Genomic DNA, 21,344 nt, shown 5'->3' with positions numbered 1-21,344 from the left:
TCATGGTATGGCTCCTGGTAAAGCACCATGACAGGAGACTACTGCAGGGCCAGTACCAGGGCTCACAGTACAAAACGGAGGCCTGGGACAGTCTCACCCATGACCTCACTAGTGCCACAGGTACCCCCGGACTGGTGAGCAGGTCAGGCACCACCATGCAGACCTGAAGCTGCAGAGGGGGCATGTCCTGGACAGTGGATCCAGTAAGCAAGGCAGATGCAGAATGTCCCAGAACTAAGTAAGTACTCCTTCTAGTACGTAGTTAATAATTGCCTAGCTTGTGTAGACTATGGATAGATATGGCTAAATATCACTGTACTTCTCTGACAGCTGCAGATAAGCCTGCTCCGAACCAGTAAGCCTATGATGCTAGGCTGCAAAGGATGCATTGTGAGGCAGGTTAGTTAATAGCCTTCATGTACTGTCATAACAAATAAATGTAAGAGCCTCAGAAAGTGTTGTACCAGTATACAGAATTGTGTAATATGCTGCAAATAAAGGTGTAACCCCTGCAGTGCTTATGTTTACTCTGCAGTCATATGTTGTTGTACTGTTGCAGTTATTAAATAGTACACTCTTGCAACAGTTACTACTTTCTGTGGTACAGTTTGAGGCAGGGTACCACCTGTTTGCCTTCCTGTTTGTGTTTGGTTGAATCTTGGTTCTGTTTCAATGGCATAATCACTGCATTTATGTGAGTGCTTAAAGTGCATTTGTGTAGGATTCAGCATTTGCACATGCATTGTCCATCTGCATAGGTGCCCTGACAGTCACCACATCACTGTTAAGAAGCATAACAGTGGCTTTGGAGACTACCTATGCATATCATACTGTTAGCCCTGTTTGTGTGACTATGATGATCCAGGTCATTGGGGTTAATGAAATCCAACATGCATTGAGCACAGGTGTTGGTACATGAGAAGTCTTCCCAGTTCATAATGGGATAGTTGACAGTAGCCATTATTATGGTTTTCTGTCTCAAACATAATATTCCCCATTGCAGCACAATATGACAGTTGGGAATTCTGAGACATGGTGGGTGACCTATTGCAAGGTACAAATTGGATTCCACTTTGGCACAAAGGTAGTTGCTCAGCATGTCATGTGAAGTTATGCAAGAGCAACTAGAGTGGGGGTGTACATATCCATCAGCAATATGGACACCTGTGGCCCGTGTGTTCAAATAAAGGATAATGGCCAAGAGGTGAGGTATGTGTTATAACATGGTCATGCATGAGTGCTCTCTGGAGCATTGAACCATATCTCAGTCACTGCACAGATATGTTCTCAATGTTAAGGATTGTCGTAAGTGAGTCCATATTGAGTTTCTGAAATGCATCATTGAGTAGCGAGACCCACGGTTTGTTGCTTGGCTGTCCCTGTTACAGCAGTGGACTTTCACTTGAACTTTGTATGATGAAGGCACTAGCCAGTATTCAGATTCCCAGGGGTGACAGGTGCAGGCCCTGTCTGGCAAAGCATCATGGTCTGTCAGCCATGTTATCCCAGGCAGAGAGATACTGGATACCCTTTGAATTACACCAGTACATTAGACAATTGTGGAATACAATCATTTTGTCCCTGTACTGCAGTATCATTCTGGCCAATGGCAAAATGCTTCCCAGGCCTTGGGACATACCTGCATGGGCTACAAGACCTGATAGTTCCTACTTGTGTGTTTCCATGCAGTCCAGGCTACTGCATCACAGGTCCTGCACAACAACATGGAATATGCCAGGGCTATGTGTATAGTTCAGAAGGTGGTCTGAGTGTATGGGTATGTGGCTAATCATGGCAGACAGGCAGCTAACAGTATGTTTGCCCTTGTATAGCTTGGTGTGCAACATAGTGCTAGAGTTTGCATCCACAAATGAGTACTGTTGGGCATGTTTCTGGCCACGTGTTCTGAGGGGTGGCACAATTTGGCAAGCTATGTCATACAGTTTGTGTATTATGTTGTCTGTCTATTCCAGCTTTGGAGGTCTCTTGCTTGGCAAGATACTTAAAAGCATCTGTGAATGTGTGTGATTTATGGGGGTATGTGTGGGTGTCCTTACTATGTTCTAGTAAGGGTATGTGTTGGTTGTGGTGATGAGATGCATGTGTTAACCTACACCTCATGACTGTCCAGTCCAGTCATAGCTGTAGACTGGACTGCCTTCCAGCTTACCCCTGTAGCTGCATCCCAGAAAATGTGTGGGGTGTGGTGTTAGGTAGGTTTGGCAGTGTACATGGCATAGAGATTACATTCCCCCAGGATGGCCACATACACAAAGATGCCATTAATAAACACCAGTAGCTGACTAGTGGACATGCCTGTATGAGCATTCAGTACTACAAGTACCAAGTACTGTATTTAGTTTACTTACTGCTTATGAAGTTTTAGACAGTGATGCTCACATGTAAATATTTGTGTTATGGACGTGACAACACTGGCTATTACAGAAACATAGTAGCTATCTTTAGCAGCAATCCACATCTGAGGAGCACATTATGTCCTGATAATTGATTACAGATAATGCAAGCGTTAATAGGTCTGTATCCTTTTCTGGGTATATACTCACATATCCACCAGACCCATGAGCTCTGTTGGGCATGGACACCCACTCCCCAAACAGAGTCAACTATCAATAGACTCTGCTGTCACTTTCAACATGATCAGGATATAATCAGATAGTGTAAGCCATCACCTATGAAGCAGCTATTACACATGGGCAGCAGTCTCCTACATCTTACACTCCTACTGCAGATGTTACACTGGAGTTAAAGATGATATGCAACTTGTTTCATTACCAGTACTGTGCACAACCTTGCATACAGTATTTGTAAGTGGCTGTTAATTTGGCAATGAGATGGTAGGCTACACAAACCTGAATGTTCAACCAGTGTGTCTCTGCTCTCAATATCCTCTCTTTGAAGGTGTGCACATAGCCATTTGGCCCAGCCCTGTAACAAGGGTCACTACACATTTGCATAACATGTACACATGCACAGCTGTTATTGCTGGCAAACGATACTAGAGAGGTGGATATTACATGTCTTATGTGCATGGATAGTTACCTAGCTCTTCCAATTTTTTTTTTGCTTTCATGCTACTAAACTGTCAGATGACTACAATTCATATGTATCCTGTTACTGAGTATTGTAATTCCCAATAGACATAACTAATGTTTGCATAACATAACATAAATGCTATGTAAAATGGAATACAGATCTGCCTAGAATACTGTACATTACACAGTTATTGGCATAATATCCCACAATGCAAATCATATTTGCATAGTAAGCCCACCTTTGACATGTTCATCTCACTAATACACCCATACATATGTCTACTATTACAATATATCAGCATATACTAGCCCCTGTTATAGCACATACTTGTTGGATCAACCCTGACACTGACAGTGGCTGGAAAAGAATTGGTGAATTCCAAGTCCATATATATCATCCCTTGTGGTGTGTGAGGAGTTTGCCTTGTGACCTTCAGCAGTACACACATAGAATACTACAAGCATTACTACTGCTCAACAATACATCACTACAAGATAGCTATTTCCACTATATGCATTGATTACACTGTAATTATTACAGAACAGGTACTACATACACAGACATGCTACATGTTATACATACCTTCTTAGTAATTGGAGGTGTTATTCACTGGTATTCTAATCTTTTTCGGTTTGTGTTTCAATCTTCTGTTGAGTATTTTGTACTGTTCTGCAGGTATATACAGATGGTTTGAATGTGTGACAAGGCATCCTTTTATAGTTAGAGATTAATAACATGTGCTATCCTGATCACCAGTTGGTGTTCCGATGTAGTTAACTACATGCACATCGGCTGTGCAGCTACTCCATTAGCCAATACCATGGCAACAGTGGAGTATAATTGATTACTCCACTTGGCTGTTGTCCCTTTGCCTTACTTGAGAGGAAGACAGCCTGGAAGTGTTGTCTGAAATCTATTGCAACAGCTGTATGGAGACAAATGCAAATATATTGTGTGTAATGCCTAGAGGATTTGGTTTATTGTGAGTACTGCTGTTATATTTATGAACATTGCTACTTGCGCAGGGTTTGTCTGTACCCAATACTTCTGCATATGTTTAAGTCCGGCCAGGATGTTTGACCAGCTCAAGGCTGTATGGCTATGCATATCAAGTTAGGGGGTTTACAGAGTGCTCACCAGACATCTTTAGTCTGGTGTAAATTTGTATCATACTGTGCTAATAATCAGTAATTGGTAACACTTCCTGGTGTAATTACTTTTCAACCCTCTGAAGCAGGATTAGTTCATACAAACCCTGTAACATCAGCAGCTATTCCATTGTATAACAGCAACTATTTCACATAGGGCCATGTTAGTGTGTCTCTGTCCGGGTATGTCAAGGTTTCAGCAAATGTTGTACAGTGGGTGAATAATTGGTTATGGTACGACAGTATGTATTGTTGTAATTAGTTTGGGTGTGGGGAAGATGTTGGTGGGTGTACATAGCAGATGCAGGTGTGTAAGAACTGCTTTTATAAATATTATATATGTGTCTGGGTGTTCTTTCCCTATGTGAACACCTATCCCTTAGTGGACTAATACTATGGTAATTGCAGGCTGATTCATTAAGGCATTGTTAAATGCTTCCTGTATAGCATGCAGGTAATGTTAGTCCTTGAATCCTTTTGGCAATACATCGGAATGTAATAAAGTTTTGCTAAATGAAAGATGTCTGTGTATTTCTGTCATGGATGTTTGCAGTCATTGTAGTTGTGTTTGTGACTAACCATATTTGGCTCATGTCCATAGCACATATTTGTAATAGTGTATTGGCATATACTCTTCATATGTTATGTTCATATTGTTTGGGGGTGGCAGAATGTGTGATTGCGATGGTCCATGTTATACTCAGATTTGAACACTTCAGATGCTGTATACACACATGTATCTATGTATCTATATATATATATATATATATATATATATATATATATATATATATATATATATATATATAGATGTATATAGATATAGATATAGCTATATAATATATAATATTGCATACAATTATATGTACCTCTATAGATGTGTAGATGTTTTTAACCTATCTGTATATCTGCATATATGTATATTTCTATATATCGACATGTATCTATGTATCTCTCTCTCTCTCTCAATATATATATATATATATATATATATATATATATATATATATATATATATATATATATATATAAATATATATATAGCATGCACCTTTCATTGGGTACACGGCGGTTTGTCCTATTTCCACACAATCCTCCCTTTTGTGTTTTAACCTGTCTGTATATGCAACTGGCATAAGTACATCTCAGGTAGCTTACTGGTAGGTTACTCTGAGAATGGTGTACATGTTTGTGGGTTCTAATCCTGGAAGTGGTTATTATTTTACATCTCAGAGTAGGCACTGGTAGGGAAAGTGTGATTAATGCACATTTAAGCAGTTGTAAGCAAGTTTGCCTGTGGTCTGCCTGACGGTAAGCAAAGGTTACACCTATGAAGCGCTTATCCATTTAACCGTGTTTAAGTGTCGCTTACCATCGCGAAACCCATGCAAAACCGCTTACAACTGCTTAAAACCTTAATTAACGTGCATCCCACAGCCCTTATTCTGGCCCGCAAAATAAATTAACAGCCCTTGAACCCGAGATCATGAACAGCACCGTCACTGACTTTACCACTAAGGCATCTGAGATATGTAAAAATGTAATAGTGTTTAAAATACACATTTTACTATGGGCATTCCTCACTACTGAAAACAAATGTGACAGTTAGTTGGTGTACATATGTATGGTACTTGTTAATATTCATATGTTTGTGGAATTAAGTGTTGCAATGTGACCTGACAGGATGTATTATGAATGAGAATGGTTCTTATTTTGTGTCCTTTTTTTATTGTCCCCATACTCCATGTATACCCCTCCAGTTCACTTATTGAACATCCAACCCAAGCTCTCCTTGATGCATAATTCATTACCCATCATTCCTCCCCCACCCCAGTCTCCACATACACAACAACCATCCCTTCTATGGTGAATTACTTTAATATTAATAGTTATAATACCAGAGTTGCATGTGTTTTGTGTACACTTCAATTCCTTTGGATTGCTTCTGTGTCACGGAGTGTGCTCATAGATGCTTATATATATGGCTATTGGGCTATTGATGTAACTGTATATATATATATATATATATATATATATATATATATCTATATATATATATATATATATATATATATATATATATATATATATGTATGTATATATATATATATATATATATATATATATATATATATATATATATATATATATATATATATATGTATATATATATACATATCTATGTGCAGACATCACTGATATATATATATATATATATATATATATATATATATATATATATATATATATTTAGTATTAATTTTTAACAGTTATACATATGTAGACGTGTATATGATGATTCACAAACTACAGTACATTACAATGTACTGTACATATGTACACAAAGTGACTGTCCCATTTCTGGTCAGTACTGTGGAATGCCTATAGTAAAAGGTGTAGTCTAAAGACGATGAAACATGTATACAGCTCAGATGGCTTACTGGTAAGTCCCATGACTATGGTATGCATGGTCCAGTGTTCAAGACCTGTGATGCTTTAAAAATGTTTTTACTCCAGAATAAGGCTCATGTAAGCACTTGTAAGCATGTTTAAAATTGTTTGTGTGACATTAACACAGCAGTTAAACATAGTTAAACAAAATTTAAAAACGTTTAACCTGTGCGTGAAAACACGGCCACATCTGCTAACTACTCAGGATATATACATTTCAATGAAGTAATATCTCACTATGTGCTTACATAACATTACAATCTCTGTTGACTTTACCATCCGGCACACATGGGTTTATATGGGTGTTTCAAATGTTTATTATACTGAAGAATGCTACCTAAATATGCAAGCTGTGGTTAAGGTATACTTTTTAACATGAAAAACATCTCTGACTTTATTGGGATTTGAACCACGAATGCACAGATACTATGCAAATGCTGTAACCATTACACTATTGACATTAACATTGCTTCTGCCTATTTCCAATATAGATGATTTCTATGTGTAAGCTAGGCTAAGCAAAGGGCGGAGGCGCCAAAACCCACTGAGCCTCACTTACTCTTGAAATCAAAACAACAAATGAAATCAGAGACTATAAATTAAATTCCTAACTACATTAGGCATAGCTGCTCACTGACACACTTCAAGAGAAACCTTGATGTGTGAATGGGTAACAGAATATACACCCCTGGGATCATGTGTCCCAGAACCATACAGCCAGGGGGAGGGGGGAGCCCCTCCAGTTTTATAGCTGCAAGACCTGTTGGGGAAATTGAATGGTGTTGATTTTTCACGTTAAAATGCCCTTTTTAGATCACTAAGTACCCCTATCACCCTCTGCCACCCCAGTCTTTAACAGCTTCCGGCAACTCTGCCTGGAATTACTTCATTAGCTATGCTTGACAGAGGCTCAGTTACTTCATCAATGGTGCAGAGAAAGCCAACACACAGCAGCTATGCTTCTAAATGCCCTTGGGCAGATAGCCTACTACCTATCTGTGAACCTCTAAAGTGCATGCCATCACATAAATAATATGTGAATAAACAGAGCTTTCACATCACAATATACAGTGAAAAATCACCATGTAGTCAGAAAAAAAGTTAAGTACAGCAAGAATATACAGAACACTGATACTTAATCACTCCAAAAGCCTATCTTGGAAGCTAGAAGACTTGTATCCATTGAAGGCTTTCTATTGCTTACCTGTAGGTTACCTACAGGAAAGATGAGAAACAAGCACAGATGGGAAACATGCATGCAACAATATGATACCGGCTTGCATGTGTAAGCCTTAGGCTATTGAATACTGGCCAATGCTTTTGGCACCCCCTTGGTGCCTTTTTTAGGCAAGTCTCACAAGTGAAGCCCACCTCCCTAAACAGCACAATAACAAAGTCAATGAGGGTTATGCTACTCAATGCCAGGAGTTGTAATCACAAAATGCATGCACTCACAGCACTTCTCATTATGAACAACGTCAACATCTGTGCAGTAACTGAGACATGTTTTAAGGCTTCTGAGAGCACACCAGCACTACCAGACTACAACCCATACCACACATTTCTGCCACAGAACATGGACTGACACAGACATGGAGAGGGTCTATCCATATTCATCAGGGATACCTACACCTCCAAGTTAGTGGGGTAGCATGATCCCTCTGAGAGCATGCATTTGCAGCTAACACCAGCCACAACCACAATGCAAACTGTGGCCTGCTACAGATTACCATCCATGACCCAGGACCACCATTCCACCTACCCGGAGACAGTGGAAAACATGACAGTCCTACTGAACACCCTGGTATTGGTCGATTTCAACTACCCTACCATTAACTGGGAAACCTACTCGAGTACGCATTTTCAGGCCCAGTGCTTCCTGGAATTTATCACCTCAAATGCCCTGTATCAGATGGTAAACTCCCTAACCAGAGGTGGTCACATACTAGAAGTGGTAATCACCAACATGGGCAACAGGTGCACCACAGCAGAGGTTAACCGGTCACTGGTTAGATCTGACCATGAACTATTCACTGATGATTTCCACACCCAACCATCTCCCCCCACCCAAGGTAGCCACAGTGCAAACCTTTCCTACAGCTAACTTCACACTACTGAAGACAGAAGTGGGAGGTTTCACAGCCCACTCAGTAAGGGAAAACACTGCTCAAGATACAGAAAGATTTACAAATGCACTCTATATGCACCTACAAGGATGTATGGATCGTGCCATCACTGGAAAACCAAGACTCGCTCCTCCAAGACAAGGACACCAGTCTGGTAGATCCCTGCAATAAACAGGCTATACAAAAGAAGTAGGACAGTAGTCCAGGAAAACAGCAAATCCCAAGAAGGGCAGACATCCATGACCAGTATTAGTAAGAAACTTAGGTCCCTCATGAAATCATCCAAGACTAACTTCAACAGGAAAATAGGCAAGGATTCAAAAGATAACCACAAAGCCTTCTTTGGCTATGTCAAAGATCTAAGTGGTAACACACACATTTGCACTGTGCCAGTGCAATATAGCACAAAATATACTGAACCTACTAATATCGCCAACATGCTTGCAGATACATTCAGTGCAAACTTTACCCCCTAAAGAGCCCACAACAATACCTGAAGAGTACAGTATCCCAGACACACAGGTGGAAATAGCCCTCTAAAATGGCAAAATACAGCATCAATGGAGGCAGATGGTGTCCCAGACTGCGTCTTCCAAACACTACAAGATGAACTAACCCCCCACCTAATTAAGCTTTTCAACCTCAGCCTCTACACAGGCTACATGCCCATACAATGGTGCATAGCAACGGTTATTCCACTCCACCAAGGTGGAAACACAACTGACCATGGTAACTACCACCCCATAAGCCTGACTAACCTGTTCTGCAAAGCTATAGAGCTCATCCTCATGGCACTCATTAACAAAGACATTGGTAACCTCCAAACACTTGACCCAACCCAAGTCAGCTTGGTCGAGTGCAGATCATGCCTACTGAACCTGTTTGACATCTTACAGACAGTCACCAAGGCATTAGATGAGGGGAGAGGTGGTTCATACATACTACCTGGACCTCTCCGAGGCTTTTGACACCATTTCCCACTCAGGTATTACTGATAAACTCACCAGCCTGTACATGAACCCATACATCACAGGATGGGTTGCCAACAGGCTTACACACACACAACCCACATGGTAAGACTATCAGCCTCCAGGTCCAACTCTTAACCAGTCACAACTGGTGCCCCACAGGACTCAGTCCTGGAACCCTACTGTTTGTCATATACTTCTCAGGGGTACAGGCAAACACAGGTGGACTATGGCAGTCCATGTTTGGCAATGACTGCAAACTTGGAGCCATAATTAACAGTCCAGCTGACACAGGCATCCTTCAAAGGGCCTCACAGAGACCAACACAGGGAGTCAAAATCATGGCCTCAAGCTAATTGCCACAAAATGCATGGTAATTCCATTTGGGAAAAACTAAACTCCCACATATTAACACATAAGTGGCAGCTTCCTTAATACAGACGAGGTAATAGGGGATCTGGGGACTAAGGTAGATAGTGATCTCTCCTTTAACAATCATATCTCCAAAGTAGTCAGGACATCCTTCTATGTAGGCCATCTGATTACTAAAAGGTTACCATCTACACATACTGAGGTTATAGTGCCCCTTTACTCATCACTCATCAGTCCTATCAGAGAGTATGATAACCCATTTGGGATGTACCTCAGATGACACTTACGACAGCTGGAAGGTCCATGAACGTACCTCACCAAGAGGATTACTGGCCTCAAACATATGTCATATGCAGCCAGACTGAATAAACTCCTGCTTTACTCAGTGGCATCTTGTTTACTCATAGATGATCTCTGCTGGCCAACAAAGCCATGTCCAACTCAGGCTTAATGGATATTCTCCACCTATGGGAATCCATGTCACAGTGAGCCACATGCTGTAGTGAGCTAAACCTTGCCACATCAATAATTAGAACATGCTGGAGGGACAGATTCCTGTCACAGAAACTCCCAATGCTTTGGAACAACATCCCTAATTACATTATACAGAGCCCCTCACTAACACTCTTCAAGAGAAACCTTGAAGAGTGGATGAGGAACAGTAGATACACCCCAGGGATCCCGCCATTGGCTCTGCTCCACAGAGGGGCAGTTAATTAATCAATGGGGTAGTAAAAGCTGATACATTTTGGCTAGACTTGTGAATGCCCTTGGGCAGTTAACCAAGTACCTACCTATGAAACTAAGAACCTATACATACAGTATCAGCACATGCTGCTAGCTTAATTTACTGTTCAGGTGTTGACTTACCTTGTGCCAATAGCAGTTGTGTGTGCAATAGTTGACTGCCTATGTTGGATGCACACAGTAGACTGCCTATACATGACAATTTACAGGTAGTCTTGTGTGTGTGCCATACATTTTTACTGTGTGTGCAGGTAGAAAAAGGTGTCAGTCCCTAGGTGCCAACACTGTCAGTGTGTGTGCTTTACGTTCCCTCCTTGCCAAGGCATGGGCATACTGGGCATGCCTCCATCTGCCTACTGGGGCTGGCTCAGGATGTTTTTGGTCTGAGTACCTCTGTGCCTGTGGGGCCCTTGGTAATGGAGGTGGGCTGTGAGGGCCTTCACCATTCTTTCCCTGCTGCAGCTGTTTCCACAGGATCATATTGTGTAGCATGGCACATACTATGAAGATATGGGCACACGTGCCTGGAGAGTACTGCAAGGCTCCACCAGATATGTCCAAGCAATGGAACTGTGATTTAAGCATCCCAAACACATGCTCTATGATGATTCTGGTTTGTGCGTGTGCCTCATAATGGTGTTCTTGCATGGGTGTGTGAGCATTTATGATGGGAGTCGTCATCCATGGTTCCAGTGCATAGCCAGCATCCCCAACCAAGTGGCCATTTGGGATGTCCCCCCTGACAAATACCCGATACAGCTGTGAGGCATGCCAGATGTGGGAGTTGTGATAGCTTCGAGGGCTGCCAGAACACACATCCATGATAATGCCCTGGGAATTGCACATGACCTGGCAGTTGATGGAGGGGTATCTCTTGTGGTTTATGTAGCACCTACCCTGCTCACCAGGTGGTGACTTGATGTGTATGTGCGTGCAGTCTATTGCACCCAGTACCTCCGAGTATTCTGCCACACGGTGGAAGAGACACATAATGCTGGCCATCTCCTCCTGCATTTGGGGGAAGTATATGTGCTCATTGGCATGTGGTAACATGGCATCCAGGAACTGGTGAAGTACCCTGGATGCTGATGCCTGTGAGATCCCTATGATATCCCCAGTTGACCTTTGAAAGGTACCGGTGGCTAGTATTCTCAGGCTTACACATGCCTTTGTATCCACTGGGATGGGTTCCCCTCTGTTTGTTCTGGCTCTAAGGTGTGGCCGGCACAGCTCCACAAGTTGCTGTAGGGTGTCCCTGCCCCCCCTGTAATGCTCTACTATCTCCAGATCATGTAGCCCCTGGTAGGTTACCCTGCGTCTGAACACTCTTCTCCTCCTCTAGTGCCTGAGGTGGTTGTCAGCATCATCCTCCAAACCACCTACAGTCTCCAACACATGCTGGTGGATCAAAGCTATGACAGCCCCTAACATGTACATATTAAAAGTTCCCCGTATGTATACACCAATGGTGCAGAGTGTATGGAAATACATAAGTGTGTGTGAGGTGCTTTCACACTTTATACTATTGTGCTATGGATGCTGCTGATGTCATTGGCTGTGTATGAGCAATTTCAGCTGCAGGGTATCTTAATTATGGGTTTTACAGTGAATACTACAAGTGTGGGGCCTGTAGTGTGGAGTTATGCTTGCCTGCCTTGATTAATCTGTTGCCCTTTAATTCACTTTTAAACCTGGATCCCTTCCCATTGTCAGGCATGCATCCACCTGCCAACTTTCTTGTTTTGTACTTTTCCTACCCAGTCATGTGTTGCAAAATGTGTTTTGTAGTTGATATAATGCAATTCTGCTTTGTTCTGCTGTGATACTTTACTGTTTTCTTTGCAGTACAGCCCCTCTCCTTTCTTGTTCTGCAGGTAGCTGCTTGCAGCCTTGTTAGCTGTTGTCAATGGCCCACTGTAGGTTCCTAGGTGTTAATTAGTCATTTGTACTCCAATTTCCCTGTTGCATCATTTCCTTATTTTTTCCTATATCCTTCCTGTTTCAGCTCCAGTGTGCTCCACACAAACCCATTTACCAAGTTTAAACACGTTTTAATCTCCGTTCACATGCATACTCGGTTACCTTGTGTGCTCTCAGCTAAGCAAAGCTATAGCCAGTTCAACACATCCCTTTCCTGCAGCTTTGCTTAGCTACGGGAAAAACAGATTAGCAATGCTCCAATCTGCTTACAACAAAGGTGACACACCCCTCTCTTGATGTCATATTTATCTCAAGGGCACACCTCGGTGTTATAACACTACACTGTGAGGTGCATCCTTACACCAGCGGGGAATCTGTGATTCACTATTACTCCTCTCATTTGCATGGCATTGCCTACTAATTCCTAGCTACCGCACAAAAGACTGTCACAGCTCCTTAGCAACTCTTGTACCATGGTGTGGTGTAACATGCCTGCCATTGACTATTATGGGGAAATCATGATATGTGTTACATTGCAGTTTTATTCTATATTTTTCTAGTTTCCTTGCAATCCTGTTTGTGTGCCGCTGCCCTGCGCTTAAACTTCGCGATAGTGTGAAAAATAAAATTAAAGGTTCTTTTTATATTTTGTACATGGCATTTTATGCCAATGGCTATATATTTAGCCATTGGCACATATTAACAATATAATACATGTGTTTGGTCAGCTGTCATGGCTCCAATTTTATGTTTACAAAAATGTAAACTGTTTTTTACAGTTTACATTTCTGCATGCTTACACTACGCCTGCACCACTTCCTGGATCACTAGATACCTTCATTTGCATGCTATACTGCTGCAAATTGGGTAATTAGCATACAGGGGATGGGTGCTGTGCGGGCGTAGCATACGCAGGTAGTGCACGTGGAAACAGCTCGTACCTGGATTGCTCGCCACCCATATTTGGTGTTGGAATGCCAACGCTACGCCTGCACCTGGCGCAAGCTTTATGAATTCTGGGGACTATCTACTTCAGACAGTAGAAGACATAATAGCAATAATGGCCAGCATAAACTGGAATATGGTCAACACATGATTAAAATACTTGACAAACTGAGACAAATGATTCAGTGCTGATCTGAAGTACATGGGTTATATTTTATATTTAGAATGGCTTGCACCAGATTTTGAGAACATAAACACAATATAGACAAAAAACTGTTTGCTCGTCCTGTCCTAACTTACAGTTTTTGAGTGATTAACTGGCCCCAAAACATGCTGGATAGATTAGACAGGAAAACAAGAAGGAGGCTTCATGCTCACCAAATGATTTATAAAAATGAGTGCATACCAAGATTATATGCTCCCCATTCTAAAGGAGGGATGGGCCTTCTTGAAATTGATTACATGTATAGATCTGCAATCATGGGACTCCACACATATCTGCTGACCACACAAGACCCAAATGTAGTGAAAGTTTTGAAACATGAGGAAACTAAATCTAAGTTGACTTCTCTGCTTAATCTTGCAGAAGCATATCGGTGTCAAACAGGAATGGAAATCAAACCAGAGGTAGAAAAAATTCAGGCAGCAACTGAATGTGCCAAAAAAACAAAAGAAAGAATATAAGGTGAAAAACGAGATGAGAAGGCAAGAAATGTTGAAAATGCATAAATATAGTTGCAAAAATAGAAAATTTCTAGAATACCCTCATTTTGATCAGGAATGGTTAAGGAGAGGTGAATTCAAACCAAGAGATGAAAGGTCAATATTAGTGGCCCAAGATAGTGGGCTGCATAAGCGTTGGTTTACAAAGTCCATTGAAATTGTGGGAGAAACAGACAAATGTAGGTTTTGTAAAACTGAATTGGGAACAGTCACATATCTCGTTGCTGGTTGTGACATGTTAATAGCAGAAGGGCTGAATACTGAAAAGCATAATAATGTGGCAAGATTGTTGCACTGGGGATTGTGCAAACAGTATGATATTGAAATGGCTAAAAGACACTGGATACATGAGCCACAAAACATTAAAGAAAATGATTAAATTGATATCATATGGGATCATCCATTACCAACAGTTCAAAAGATAGATGCCATAAAACCAGATATAATGGTCCATGAAAAAAAGACAAAATTTGCATTGATCACTGAAATCACCACACCCAGTGACTACAGTGTCTTGTGTACACAAGACACAAAGTCATAAAATATCAGGATTTGCAGGCAGAAATGAGAGCAATGTGGAAGAAAGGGTCTATATTATATCATCGAATGCTTAAAAAAGTGAACGCTGATTGATCGACCTAATTTAAGCGAAAGCTTACAATCTCGAACTGTCAGATCAGCGATTTTTTTCCTAGGGAAAAAAATCACTGATCCAAAACACATACACACAACACAAGCACACCAAACAAACAGAAATCCACACACATACACCTAAAATCTGATTCCTAACCCTACACTAAACTATGCACACACCACTAACTACCCACTTACCTTAACCCAAACCCTAACCCTAAGGTCCATCACTATCACACACTCACCTCACTCGCTCCCTAACCCTAACTCACTTAAATCCGCCCTAACCCTCATGTCCACTCAATCGCACACACACCTAACATAGCCCTAACCCTAACTCACCTAAATCACCCTAACACTCACATCCACACAATTGCACACTGAATCCAACCAGTAACTTTCCACCATAACACTGAAAATACTGAAGCAACAGAAACGGACAACCAAATTCTTTCCCTAGGAAAAAAATTGAGTTTCTGCTGCTTCGATATTTTGCAGTTTCGCGAAAATAAGTTTGATCAATCAGCGTTCACTTTTTTAAGCATTCGAGGAAATAATATAGACCCGGAAGAAAGATACCCAGACAGTCCCAATAGTAGTAGGAGCAATGGGTCTTATAAAAAAGAATCTACAATCATATTTAGATATGTTACCAATACATGTAACTCCATACAAATTGCAGAATGAGTCATTACTGGGCACAATGTGGTTGCTGTAAAGAGAACTTCTGGCTTACCTTAGAGACTGAAACAAAACAAAAGTAAAAAAAGTTGATATACGGTGGGGGGGGTGACATTGAAAACAGGGTTGAAGCATGTGAACTAAAATGGATAATGTAGGATGAGGGGAAACAAAGGTAAAGATTTAAATGATAAGATATGTATCAAACCACTATTAAAGAATAGAGTTATTACATAGTGCATGTCTCATTTTTATTTTTGTTTTATTGCATGTTTTTATGTAATATTTTATGCAGTATTTTTAATGAAACACTATATGGTTCACCTTTGATTAAGCATCAAATGATTTTATTGACTGCTTCATTGATTTTTGAATTTCATTGGTTAGAACTTATTCAAATAATGTGCATGACAGTCCCCCGGATTTACTAATCTTCCGTGTAAGACTAGATTAGTCTTACATGGAAGTGCCAGTTTAAGAGTATGATGGCAGCACGCCATGCATATTAATGAGGGCACGCTGCCTCAACTCTAAAGCTTACATGGAGCATGGACGAGTGTAGGGGGTGTGTCGGACTGCCAAGCAGTCCAAACATCCATGCACCCTGCAATGAAGAAACTCTGCAATTTCGAGTTACATGAGCGAGTCTGCTCACATGTGCACAATGTAACACTACCCTCCCCCATATGTTAAACAACTGACAAAATTAAAAATAAAGAGTTTTTTTATTTTTTTTTATTTCACCCGATATAGCTGCCCCTATTTGCACGTGTTTGCGTGGGTTTGCCCATTGCTTAGCTACAGTTAGCAGCTTAGACACCAGAAGAGGATAATAAGAAAAATATATGCAAACTAAGCAAAATAGCAACAGCATAGTGGTTAGAGCCTTCGCACAAAGAGGAGGCATTCTCGGTTCGAGTCCCACTACTGCACCTTCCATTTTCTGTTGGACATCTGTATACAAAAATATTTCAAGACATTTTTTATGTATAAGTTTTCTAAAAAGCATTGAAATGTTAACTGTAGTAGTGAACAAATTATATATATATATATATATATATATATATATATATATATATATATATATATATATATACATATGAAGGTGAAATGGTTATGCAGTCTGAGGCATGAGTACCCTATTTTAAGCAATATAAAGAGTACATTTTACCAGTATTGAGCATATTTAAATCCAATTGTGCATAGCTGCGCACCTCGTTAACCAGCACAATGTCTTTGCGCGTAGCTGCGCACCTCGCTAACCAGTGCGACCACAACGTATTTGTGCATAGCTGTGCACCACACTAACCAGCACAACATCGGGCAATGTCAAGCAACTTTGAGCAACGTCAAGCAACGTCGAGCAATGTCGAGCAACGCTGAGAAACATTGAGCAATGTCGAGCAACATTGAGCAATGTTGGGCAAAGTCAGGCAAGGTTGAGCAAAGTCGGTTAAACACAGCCACACCTCCTTTACTGTCCCTTAACCAGTCAGGTCTGCCCAGTAGGAAAATAAAAAGCAGTGACAGGGATCGAACTCAGGATACTGTGCACTATAGTTAAAGTACTTAACCACTAAGCCGTGACAGCATTTTGCAAACCTGCACTTTCAACAGACACATATCTATCAAAGGAATTTTAAACATTGCCAACATCAGCTAAGCAGGCGTGCCTACAGCTGAGTTTTTCCAAAACTGGCCAATCACAAATAAGTTCAGTCAGCATGGCCAGTGTTGGAGAAGGCACTCGATTTAGAGCGCAACGCTGGGGCATCGAGGCGTCCAAGGTAATGTTTTGGCTCCTTGTCCACAATCATGAGGAAAGACTCCTGCAGGGCCAGTATCAGGGTACCCAATATAAAACAGAGGCCTGGAACAGTCTTGCCCGTGATCTCACCAGTGCCACTAGTGTTCCTCAGACTGGTGAGCAGGTCAGGCACCATTATTCTGACCTGAAGCGACGTAGGGAGGATCAACTGGACTAGTGGATCCAGGAATCCCGTACAATGTGTAATGCCCCATTACTAAGTAGCCATTGTATTAAGTAGTTAAGAATTGCTATGCTTGTCTATATTATGGATAGGTATGTCTCAATATCACTGCATTTACTTCACAGTTGCAGGTGTCCAGGCTATGAACCAACAAACCCATGAAGATAGGCTGCAAAGGCTGCATCATCATGCAGGTTAGTAATTATTCTGCATGTACTGTTATATAAAATAAATGAGAGAGCCTTCAAAAAGTCTTTTAACCCAATAAATAAAGGTGTAATAATCCTTTAATAAATGTATGATTAGTGGAGTGCGTCTGTGTCATTTTCTTTGATATGTTGTTGTACTGTTGCATTCTACAAATAGTAGTGTTGTATTAAGCAGTGTCAATCCACACTTGGGTAGGCCCATATAATGTGGATGAAGGGAGTGCCAGTAGCTTGTATGCATATGTACAGCCCTCAACTGTTGGTTCATGGCCAGCACGTACTGGTTAATCTGGCACATGAGTAGCTTGGTATTGTGTTCCCCAGAAATGTCAGTGTGCTGCCAGAAATGTAGGGAGCTGTTAACATATAACTGATACTTTCACTTGAACATATCTAGATAATTATATGAAAGTAGATCTGTCAGTGTACCATCTTAGCAGTAGTGTGTGTGAGCAACTCTCAAAATATGTTGTAGTAACATCTGCATCTTGGACAGTTTGTATGTAAAATGCAGCTCATGTATATAATGATCTAGCAAAATGCAATTGCACAATATAAGGACATTGGGTAGTGTAATAATACATGTAAGGGACATATAACTGCAGTTAATAGGAATGTAGTGAAAACTAGAAGGATATAATTTGTTAATTGAGCTATTCCCCCCTACTGTATGTGTATAAAAAATGCAATTCCACACCTCAATCGGTATGTCTAATCTCAAAACATTTGTTGGGACATATGTCCTATTGGTTTATAAATATCTGCATTAATTTCTATGCATGTGCCTTGTTAAAATACCACAATATTTGGTGGTCTGTTGCCATTAATTCAACCTGCATGCTGTAGTAATGTCCACTATTGTTCTATATATGCATGTGTTATGCTTGCTTTTCAACTGTTGAAAATCTGGTGTGTTGGGTTAATGGAAATACTTCTGCATGCTTTTATAACTAATTGGGAATGCTGTTGACTATTACTAACCCATATCTTTATTAAACTCTCCAAAACATAGTTTGTTTGGGAAGGCCGGTCCCAGCGGACCCACCTGTCTCACCTCAGCTGGCCATGGCACATGGCACCAGCAGATCTGGTTCACAGCCTGGGACTGCCTCCTCCATTGACCCTGTGCCACCTTTGGATGGAAGCGCTGCAGGGGATGGGGCTTGGCCCCCTGTGCAAGCGTGGGCGATGGAGGGTCACCTATCACCCTTCAAACGGTCCGGGCTGTGGTGCGTAGAGAGATTGAACGTTCTGTTGCAGAACCTCTATGCCAGCTTGAGGCCCAAGTGGCACAACTCCTGGGTCAGCCTGCCCCTCCTACACAGCCCCCAGCACAGCCACCCTCTGGGCTGTGAAGGTGCAGTGGTGACTGCCCATGGTTGGAGACCTCAATCCCACTGCTTCCATCTGGGGGCTCATGGGCTTGCAATTTCCAAACATCCCTCCCCGTCAAAGGTGTTCACCCAACACATGTCATATACCGCCCCTGTATGCGTCTTGTTTGTCTTGTCTGTTTACCTCCCCAAACTATCTCCCCAAATATACCTACTTCCCCTACCCCACATTCCACTCTCACCTGAAAAAAAAGGGCAATCTGCTCCAAAAAAAAATTACTCCCCATACATATTTGTCCATTTTGCGCACATGTCCACTGGACACATGAAATGTTATTTAATTGGCATTACAACATACTTTGTTGTCCCCACCCCTCTCTCAAGGGTTGAAGGTTTCATATCTACCTCCAAATTAATTGCATATGCACAGCTGTTGCTGTTGAAGGCATGGGCAGTTATGGACCTTCCCTACATCTGTCCTGCACATCCCGAGCTATTTTCCATACTGTCTTTCCCTCTTTGTGCCCCTTTTTCACCACTTTCCTATCTCCCTATTTTTCTTTTCTTTCAAAGAAATGAGCGCGGGGGGGTGAGTGGGAGTAAGCACTATTAAGCAGTAGTTAGCGGGATTGCGCGAGTCTGTGCTTGTTTGTGCTTGGCTAAGCAATGCGCAGCAATGCGCAAACCCGCTTACAACTGTGTAAAAGTGTCTTAGTTACTCTATATGTGAGGGCCCTTGTTCTGCTCAGGAGCAAAATAAAACACCTCTGTAAGTCTTGAACCCTGGACCTTGCACACACTGCACAACATGAAGTACCACTAAGCCACAGTAGATATACATCACGTAGGTGCTTAAATAATTATATCATGCATCAGAATGAGTGAATGTAAAGGAAAAATAGGAATACCATACCACACAACTTGTTCTGTGGATGTTAACCAACAGTTGTGGGATTATTTTACATGACTGTGATAAGAGAAGCAGCCATTCTAGCAGGAAATAATGTTACACCATCACTTTACAACCCCACACAGTATCACAGCAGGACAAACACTGGCATATCTGTTTAGGGCAGAGGCCATACCACCCAACTGTCCCTAATTTTCAGGGATGTCCCTGATTTTGACACAAATTTTAGCTCTGTCCCTCTGAATCCCTCCGAAAACTATAGACTTTGACCAGGAAGGTGGTGAATTACACTTAATGAATAATGACAATAATTAAGAGTTAGACACTTCTTTTACTTCAGAAAAGGTGTATTAATTCATATGCTCTGATTCTCTCAATGTCTCAGCTTAACGACACTAATATTTTAAAGGTGTCCCTGACTGTCCCTGACCTTTTCTTGACTTTTCCCCTGAGTCTGTTCAAATATGTACCTGATTGGTTCAGAGGTCTGGCAGAGGCAGAAAAACAGAGGTATATCAGCCTTTCTGCTGTTACTGTTCAAATAGCTTTGGAAGGAGTTTTGGAAGCATGCCCTTATGTAGGAATACAACACTGAAATACAAATGGATGTAGCCATGTACTGGTAGCAACCAACTATAAGAATGTCATGGCTCTATTGCTGAAAAGACCTGTGTGGTGCACAGACAAAAAATAACAGGCTATTCTCTGGCTATCATGTGGATAGGTCCACAGTTGGGAGTTACGCAGACAGACTATTTGCCTTGATAAACTAACATGTACACAGTAACCCTGTAAGTCCAGCAAGATAAAATCCACACAATACTACTTACACTCTCTGTACTTCTGCACCCCTTCCCAAATGTAGAATATACCTGTGTGTGCAGGGTCTACCAAGGATGTAGGTAAGCATACTCACAGAAATGAAATGTGTCCAGTATTTCTGAGCAGCTTGCGCTAATGTCAATACTAAAAAAGTGCAAACTGTTTAGAACTGAGTAAATGAATATTCACAGTATAGCAGATCACAAACAATTCTTGTGCCAAAGGAATACATCTCAATAACTAGCTTTGCATGGCAGTTAATTGTAACAGTTGAAAAGAAAGTACATCTTTCCATATATCTTGGGGTAGC

The sequence above is a fragment of the Protopterus annectens genome, chromosome 2.part2 (assembly GCF_019279795.1).
Source record: "Protopterus annectens isolate FY-2018-M chromosome 2.part2, PAN1.0, whole genome shotgun sequence".
NCBI lineage: Eukaryota > Metazoa > Chordata > Ceratodontiformes > Protopteridae > Protopterus > Protopterus annectens.
Note: the sequence above shows the minus strand (reverse complement) of the source record.